Genomic DNA, 9,553 nt, shown 5'->3' with positions numbered 1-9,553 from the left:
TAGAAAAAAGCATATCAGTATCTCCTCAGTACAGAATGCTAAAGTATTGCACTGGATATAGTCCCTCTTTACTGACCTAAATGCTTGCTGGTATTAATTGAATAGAATGCTGTCTGCAGTACCTTTTACCACCAGCAGAAAAGATATTCAAGGGTTATCATAAAAGGAATGCAAAAGAAAGTTAATATGTTTTCTAGAACACAGAAAATGAGCACTTTGCTTGCTTCGCGTTTAGCATTTATTTATTTATCTATTGGTCCCAGGCACTGGCTTCCGACTTCATTATATTTCTCAGGCCACTAATGGCCCGCGTGCATGGGGCAGACTCCCTTCAAAAGCCAGCTTTATCAAGAAAGCCCAGCCCAGACCTGGCTAATGTCTCACTGGTAGGAAAAAGGCTTACTGCAATATTAATATTCCTGCACGGTGCCATTTCATGCCGACTCACCATAGCTGCAGGCACAATGCACACCGGAGGCACAATTTCTCTGAAATGCTGTTTGTAATGTATTGTTTATTCCCACTTGACATTGAAATGCATTCAGACTGCTTTGCACTTTTTATTCTAGCTTTAAATCGCTAGATCTGTTTTAATGATTGTTGAAGCAGTGATGAAGTACAGCTATTAAGGACTAGCATTAAAGTATTCATGGATCATTATTTGAGGAAACATTAATTGTCATTAATGGATTTGTAGTACAACAATACGAAGAACAAACATAAGTAAACATAACTACTTTCACTATAATTACTAACATCGTAAACAAAAGAAATAACAGTAAGAGTTTATTGTAGCATAACTACAACATTAAAATACAATAGCTGTGCATTAGAGTTGTATAATGTGAATAGCTGTGCATTTTATTATTCTTTTGGATCAATGTCTGCCAGTGTTAATGTACAGCATTGGGTGCATATTAATCCTGCCTCTAATGCCTCTCTCTCTCTCTCTCTCTCTCTCTCTTTCTCTTTCTCTCAGTGTACACTTCACTCTATCCCCATCTTTCCTTTTCCCACTACTTCCTTGTTCCCCCCCCCCAGGAGCTTCTGACTCCTCCCTCCAATCCCTCCAAAGGACGTGCAGAAGATGACTGGGTTAGAGGGAGGGGAGGGGGAGGAGAGACGAGAATTAGAAAACAGCGCAGAGAGAGAGTTGATATTTCAGGCAATCAGCCCTTTAAAGAGCAGGGAGATGGTGAGGACGAGGGTCACACAGAGAGAGGGACTGATGGATCCCACAGCTATTACTTTGCATCGCCTAAATCAATTTGGTTATCGCCTATAAACACAAACAAGGGAAAACACATCACTCTCACACACATTGAGAGGAAAAAACTGACATTCAAGCACAGATATATATACGGATAGACACAAGGTCATATTACAAAGATTAACATATAGTTCACACATACATACATACATACACACACACACACATACATATATATATATATATATATATATATATATACGCTATACGTATATACATAAATACATACATACATGGTTTGACCAGACTTCCTGCACACTGTGCTGCACAGTTGCTTCAGTGGCTTGGACAATACTTTGATACTGAAGTAAAACTGAAGTTGTGGACTATGTGAGAGCCCTAGACTACTTTGTGTGACAACTCTGTGAAGCTCATCTCTGGAGTAAGTACTTTCTATTTCATCATAAGTTTGGGGGCCTTTTAAAATTATGTGTTGTCTTTATTTTAGCATGGGTGCACTTTCCTCTAAAGGTATACATTGTACCTGCAGTACAGTTCAAGCTTTAGTCAATGTTATGTGGCCATCACTATTTTTAATATACACTGTACAGTCTGTGTTCTGATCAGCAGCCTTATCATTCATAATGTACTGACATGTATTCTGTATATTCTACAGTTAGATAACATAACTCTTATGTTTATATAATGTTATATATATATATATATATATATATATATGTATATGTATATGTATATGTATATGTATATGTATATGTATATGTATATGTATATGTATATGTATGTATTGGATGCCAACAATGTATTCACAAGTCTATGTTATGTGGTGGTTTTGGTGATGGACGAAGACCTCTCAAATTAATTTATTAAAATGCTGTTAAAATGTTTTTAATGGCCAAAGGGATTGACTTATTGACTCACAGACTGAATTACACCTCTGATGATAATATTTTTCGGTGTTACATTTGAAAAGAACAAAGAAGAACAGGATTAATCATTAACCGTAATGGGAATAATTAAGAGCTATGGTATTAACCAGCAGGCGACATGCTTTCTTATCACCAGAGTGCAAGTGGACATTATATACAGTTATGGATTGTGAGTGGAAGTTAAATACAGTTTCATTGGGAAGTCTGCTGGGAATGTGTTCACACACTTTACCCAGTGTGCAATTTCTTAAAAAAAAACAAAAACAAAGGTTTACTTGAGAATGCTTCACCATTCAGACACGTTTCAGAGTGTGTGCTGACTGATGGCAAGGAGGATGAACAAATCCAAATTCAAATTCAAATGCTTTATTGGCATGACATTTAAAAATACACATTGCCAAAGCGTAGTGTTAACAATAATCAACCACAGTAAGAATATATAATTAATATCTGGTTCAGATTTCGCAGGGCATGCTTAATAGGAACATCAGTTCTGTAAGATACGTGTTATTTTATTTTTGGCCACTGATAAAGAGCACAAAACTTAATAAAAACAACATGGCAATGATGTTAATCCAAGATCCTTAAACATCTGTGTGTCATGATTGTTCAATAATGGCCATTCCTTGCTTACTAGCTGTTGCAATCTCATCAATCAGTGATTTTGTTGTGTGTGACATCTTGCTTCTAATGAAGTGATCAGTTATACTGTCGCTTATTAAAAGTAAAATTATTGTTTTAATTAAGTCTCAAAGGTGTCTGAAGCAGGGCTGTAGTACTTGAGTCCAATGCTTGTCTCGAGTCCAGACTTGAGACATTTTTTGCTATTGTCTTAGACTTGTCTTGGTCTCAAGCATTAGTCTCAATATTGGTGTTTGGTCTGGACTGAGTCCAGCTGATTTTTTTTAATGTATTGTTTTTTTAATTTATATATTTTTTCACGTTTATTTTTATTATTATTCGTAAAAAGCTTCCGTAAACGAGGGCAACCTTGTTCACTCAGAAATTCATTGGCATTAGGCATTGGCGTCAAGAAACTGTCCCTGTTGGCCTTGACGCACACACAGGCTTTGCTCCCCTCAAGATTTTGTCTGACCAATGGAATTGCAAGCAATCATCTTTGTAAAGCAGGTTGTCATTTTCGTTTCAGCCACAGAGCAAAATGTCAGCAAATTCAGGCGTTGCTAAATTCGACTTCACAAACCACAAGGAATTTATTAGCGGTTTGCTTTAAAAAAAAAACCATAAATGCACCTCCAATTTGCAATAAGTTTTAGTGACTTTGGGACAACCTCCAATTTCATGAAATGCCTGCAGACAACACAAAGAGAGACAAATTAATAACAGCCAGTTATAAGCTAACTTATCTATAACAGCTCGATGATTCATTAATATTCAGCATACGAGCATCCTTGGCTCTTGTGTGTGTGTATGTATATATAATTTTCCCAACAGGCAATCTTTATTTGTGCCAAACTTGGCTAGATGGAGGGGTTTTTATGTGAAGAATAATTTAGTGATTGCCTCAGGATTTTGGGGAAATGTGGTGGGGGGACCCATGAAGTCCTTAGGGGGTTCCAGGGGAAGGTTTTGTACTTTTTAACAATTAAATGCATAAATCTGGTGCACTTTGAGAGGAGAGTCAACTTTAAATAACTTTAAATAATGACTTTAAATAATTTAGGAAACATTGGGGAGCATTGCTTTGGAATACAGCTTGTTTCATTTCTGTGAGGCAAATTAGCTTATATTGTTTGTAGTAAAGTAACTTGGTGTCATTTATTTTTATATCAATACTTTTAAAGGTATATATTTTATCAGTCTGAATGAATAACTTATAAACAATGTTTTGTATGTGTGAGTAACTTGGCATTTTTGTGCATTGAAAACGTGCTTTTTTGAGATAGAAGAGATATAATACAGAGCTGAAGAGCCCATTGGCTGAAACGAGAGAAATTGTCCAGAGATCGACAGTGTCTTCAGGACTTTGACCTTTGGAAGAGTGGCTTGAAAAAATGCACTTTTGAGACCAGAATTAAGTCAAACGCAGAGCTCACCAGGAGCCATGTGATAGACCCTGACACATTCTAGAAGAAGATTTTGTTGTCTGAGGAGACTAAAGTTGGGCTGTCAAAATGCTGTTTTGGCAAAAACCAACCACATCAGGTAACATCATTGTCAAGTTAGGGGCAGCATCTTGCTATGAGGCTGTTTTTCAGCAGCAGGCTCTGGGAAGCTTGTTGCCAGCAAGGGCAAGATGGATGGAGCCAATCATAGGCAAATCCTTGAGGAGAACCTGCTTCAGTCCATAAGGGATCTGCATTTAGGACAACGATGCATGTTCCACCAGGACAGTGACCCAATGCGCATGACAAAAGCTACAAGGGAATGGTTTAAAACAAGGTCAGTAGTCTGGAATGGCTAAGCCAAAGCCCAGACTTAAATCCCATAGAAAATCTTTGGTTTAAAAAATGGCTATCCTCCAACTAGCTCCATCCAACTTGGCAAAGCTGGAGCAAATTTAAATGGAGGAATGGGCAAAAAAACTCCAATATATAAATGAGCAAACCTCAGAATACATAGCCCAGAAGACTTCTCTTGCCATACCTGACCACTCCCGCAGCTTCTGTTGCCGCACCCGTCCACACCTACTAAGACTTTGTCCCAAGCCCTCCTGCAAGCCAGCAGACATAGGCAGACACAGACAAATCAAACTAGACTGTTAAGATATACCCAGAGCCTGAGGCTGTGGGGCCCTAGGCAAGATCTTGAAAATGGGCCCCCAAAATAGTCAACATCACACTGAGGCCCCCTACTCAGCTGCCTATATGGCCCAATGGACGAGCTGGCTCCAGATGCACAGCCCAGCATACAGAGGGCGCTGGTAGTCACTGTGTGTTAGGCTTGTTACATAGAGGGAATGAAGGAGGCAAGAGCTGTTATCTATTCAGCTGAAACTAAGTGCTTGTATGCTGTGTCAGCACTGAGCTGGTTCTGCATTAAAAGGTGTTTGAACGCTCTGATGGACCGAAGTGATTAAATTCATGGTGCTCAAACCCATCAATGCATTTTTGTCGAATTTACAGAAGCTGCCTGTGGGTTCTATGTGACCTTACAGCACTTGTATACTGTTGCAGTTGTGCATGATAAAATTCATTAATTTCTGCTGGGTTTTTTTTTTCAGTTTTACATGATTTTCAGCAACTTTGCCATGACTGCTCCATGACTTTAGCCAATATTTTCAGTGATAATCATCCAGCCTTAGTGATGATATAATAACTACGAATAACATTTCCTAGATTAATTTAAAATTTAGGGCCTTCATATATTATGCCTGTGTGATACAAACATGGCCGTCCGCAGCTGCCAAAATCTGCGGAGCGACAGCCTGTGCGGGCCCGATACAGACGACGAGCTGTGATTGCCGCCAGAGGCCTATCTACAAAGAAATGACTCTGAGGGGGTGGGGGGGGGGGGGGTGGGGTGAATAATTTGAGAATAAATGAGAAATGTCCGTCTTTCACTTTTGTTAGAAAAAAATATTTATTGTGTTGGTGAGGGGCAAATATTTCAATGCATACAATTTTAAGGTATAACCTTTTCAAAATGTGAAAAGGGCTCAATGGGGAAAACTTTCTGAAGGCAACTGTGTCAGCATGGCGAGTTAAATGAAAATGGAATGGGGACCCTGTATCAGGAGGCAGGATTACTGTGCAGCTGGATAGCTGTGCTGAGTAAAACCCCGAACCGCACTTTTTACTTCAGTCCATGTTCCAGTTTTGGGGGGGGGGGGGGTTCCAGGTTTTACTCAGTGCAGTTATCCAGCTACTCAGTAATTCTGCTTTGTACCGGCATTGCATTACTGACATTCAGCAGACACTCTGATACAGAGTGACTTACACAACTCTATACTATCCAATACTACACTACCACCCATAGGCATCATTTCCTGTATATCTTCTATGTTGCTAGGCTTTTGTCCTGTGTGTCTGTTTCTTTACCATACTCGTATGTATATATTATTGAGAGCATTTGGTCTGCTGTGTACAAACAGCAGTAATAACCACAGAAATATAGGAGAGGGAACTGAACTGTTCTCACAAACCATTTTCAGACCTGCAGCATTACCCTGAAATATTATGAATGTTTACTATGTTGGGGTCGTGTGTGATTGAGAACTACATGCCAGAAAACACACATAATAGACTGCGATTAACATTCAATGTTCTGTTTCAACTATGTGGCAAGAGCAAAGCCATAAGATTAAAAAACGGATCAAGTACATAAAACTCGACTTTTTTCGCTAAGGAATCCATCTAGCTATGTGGTTCCTTACTACAAAATAAGCAACACCACCCACGCCAAATAAAGCATGCCTTACTAACTAGCTACACTGGTAAATGCGATCACTGTCGCACGTCCATGTCATACAGTTATGCAAAATTACACATATAGTCTGACAGCGACACTTCTGCATCCACTTGTCTCTATTCTCTCGATATATGTGAACAAGTTGAATAGGTTCGTCATCAAAAGTCTAAAGCTATTTGACTCTTACAGTAAATAGACTTTTTCAGATGTCTGTCCTCAGCGTTTTAAACGTTTGACTGCCCCATTGACTTTCCCTGGTCTGTTTATCATACAGGGGGGTTTTATAGTAGGTTCACCTGGCCCAATCTGCCATTTAGCCTAATATGTTTGTGTTTACTTCTGAGGTGGAGCAATGAAAGTAAGCAAATAAAAGGCAGTGGTTGGGTCGATGGGTTGTCTTCATTCAAGCAGAAAATGGTCTTTTCTGAGATCAGAATGAGGTGAGTGTGTTGGAGTAGTGGCTGTCCTTATCTGGTAAAGAGAACTTATCAAGGTCAGTGGAACATTAAAGGACAAATTAAATCAACACCTGACGTAAAACACTTGCTTGAAGCTGGTGTAATGTGGCAGAAATTAGTGTATAAATGAGACCATTTGCACCACTGAGGGTATCATGTTGCTATTTTGGCTTACTACACACCAACGCTTCACATGAAATGGTTTAATTTACTTATTGGCTGGTTTTCTCACTTGGTTGAACACTGATGTTTGGTTTGTTGAAATCACATGCAGTTTTCTTGTAATTTGTGTCGATCATGGCAATTTTCCATCCCCCCCTCGGTGAATTAATGGCTTTCCTGCCTGTGATACTGGTAATACAGAGAAAAGGAAAAAGAGTTGCAGTTTTGCAAAGATGGTGCCAAAGTGTGCTGATGAACGCTCATGGGGCAAGTGTGTCAGACAAAGAAGGAGAGAGAGTGGAACTGCATTACTGTCGAGTGGGTGTGATATACCGTAAAATACAAAAGTACGAGGACAGTAACAGAATTTCATTTTTTTCTGGCAATTAACTGTACATAAACCACTTTTCAGACAGTGCAGTGCCTTTAATTATATATTTATGTTGCAAAAACGGTTCTTTATAGAGTATTATGAAAGGTCGGCAAAGGGCAGGTGGCTTGGATGCTTTGGAATAGCAGCTAGTTTTAAATGACTGTAATACACAGTAAAATGTCCAGTGTTAATTATACTCTAACAGATAACATTTAGTGGGAACAGAGTGGAACTAAATGTTATCTGTTAGAGTTTAATTACCACTGGACATCTCACTGTGTACCACCTGGTGGAGTAGTCTGTGTACTAATTAATTAGTAAGAGTGACATTCACCACACTGTTGCATTGGCATCAACACAGCACAGACCACAGGCCTTGCATACAGTGAAAGCCCACAACCATTGGCTCCCCCCAGCACATGCAGAAGCACACAACAAACACACTGAGGTGAGGTCTGAAAGACTGATGAGAGTAACCAGGACCTCTACATCTACATCTACAACGTGTGGTTTTGTTTTTGAGGTGGTAAAAAAAGCTGAAGTATTGTAAAAAATGTTGCTGCGATGCTGTTATGCACCAAAACCATAGTAACTGCAATGTAAACAGTTGCATTTAAGTTTTATACATGCTGTGTCGAACAGTAAGGGAGGCTAGTTGAAATGGGAGAATGCAGTGATGCGGGGCTGCCATTGGCCGCAGGCAGGTAATGGGGAAAAAGTGGCCAAAGGGGATTTTATTCTCCTGTGAGAAAAGCACCATTTGTAGGGGTGCGGTTAGATAAGCAGCATATTCAAAACACAAACAAAACTGATAGAGAAAGATGCTGATTTCATACTGATCAGACAATAAGACTACTAACCCCTACTAACCCTAACCCTACTGTACAGACCTGCTGAGAGCTTCAGTGTGGCCATGCTTTATGGTTTATCGTTTACTGCTAGAATTTATATTTTGTAGAAGTGGAGAGTTTCAAAATTTTCCCGTTGAAAGATTCAATAATGAAGTGATCAATAACAGTAATAATGTTATTGTTGCAAAAAACATGTTTTTTATATAGTGTTATGGGGGTAGGTGTTCTATAGCTTTCAAAGATATTGCACAGCATATTACTAAGAGCCCAAGTATTTAGGATCCCCTACGGTCCCCAGTAAAAGCAACTAATTTGTTGTTGGAGCTCAGGGATCTGAGGTGTGAGGTCTGCTCTGTGAGCTCCTCCAGGAGCCCGAAGCTGACTGATGGGCGTCAGTCCCAGTAACCCAGCTGCTGTTCCGCTCTGAGATTGGCTTACCGCCGGTTTTCAAATGTGGCTTTCACTTAACCGCCTTGCGCAATGTTTACTTCTCAAACCTCAGTACACCCAAAGTCAAACAAAATAAAAATGCATTTATTGCACACATTTCACGCAGCATTGGCCACAATATGCTTCTCGCAGCTTTCCCTGGCCTAAAACCGCACCAAAAGCACCCCTAACCCAGGACGGTGACAGGGGAAATGTCCCTTAGTTGGATTAAACATTCTGAGGAAGCAGGCTCAATAGGGGGGGGGGATCTGCTCAACGGGGGAGTTTCTCCTCTGGCTGGCGTCCTGGTGTGGGACAAGCCGAGACAGTTCCAGAGTCCTGCATTCCTGGAGCGTGTGGAGGGTCGAAGGTCCTGCGGGACGTGGTTTTGCCGTTAAACCTCGTTGTTTTGCCCCAGGAGCTTCATAGCGGGCAGCGTCTCATTTATCTCAGCGAAAGCACCCGGTGCTCAGCGGCTGGTAATTCGGTGGCGGTTCCTCACAGTTGGTTAAAAACAGTTGGGGGAACCGCTTTCGGCTGTTGTCTTTCGAATTAATTTTCGAAACACATCAGAGGCACAGCTTCCTGTTATCTCGCGCTCATTCCTGTTTGTTTGGAGATTTGAACAAATCGAATTTCTCCTTGTGAAGCACTCTGGGATGTACACATGAAGGCTGCTATGTAAAGAGCTGTTTTATTGTTTTGTTTTTGTATTGTATTTTAAAGTTCTGTTAAACTGAACACTCCCCGTT

General features: G+C 40.1%; 1 protein-coding gene across 2 annotated transcripts in view; it reads left to right on the top strand.

The window, feature by feature from the left end:
* Positions 1 to 1,046: 1,046 nt before the first annotated feature.
* avpr2ab (arginine vasopressin receptor 2a, duplicate b) overlaps positions 1,047 to 9,553 on the top strand; it is a 28,209-nt gene continuing 19,702 nt past the window's right edge. For both annotated transcript variants that reach the window (XM_035386909.1, XM_035386908.1), the window contains exon 1: positions 1,047 to 1,652. The gene's annotated coding sequence lies outside the window, so the exon portion shown is untranslated. The remainder of the gene's footprint in view (positions 1,653 to 9,553) is intronic.

This window comes from Anguilla anguilla, chromosome 13 (assembly GCF_013347855.1).
Source record: "Anguilla anguilla isolate fAngAng1 chromosome 13, fAngAng1.pri, whole genome shotgun sequence".
NCBI classification, from domain to species: Eukaryota; Metazoa; Chordata; class Actinopteri; order Anguilliformes; family Anguillidae; genus Anguilla; species Anguilla anguilla.
The sequence above is the reverse complement of the archived record's forward strand: the minus strand, read 5'-3'. Positions and strand labels throughout refer to the sequence as shown.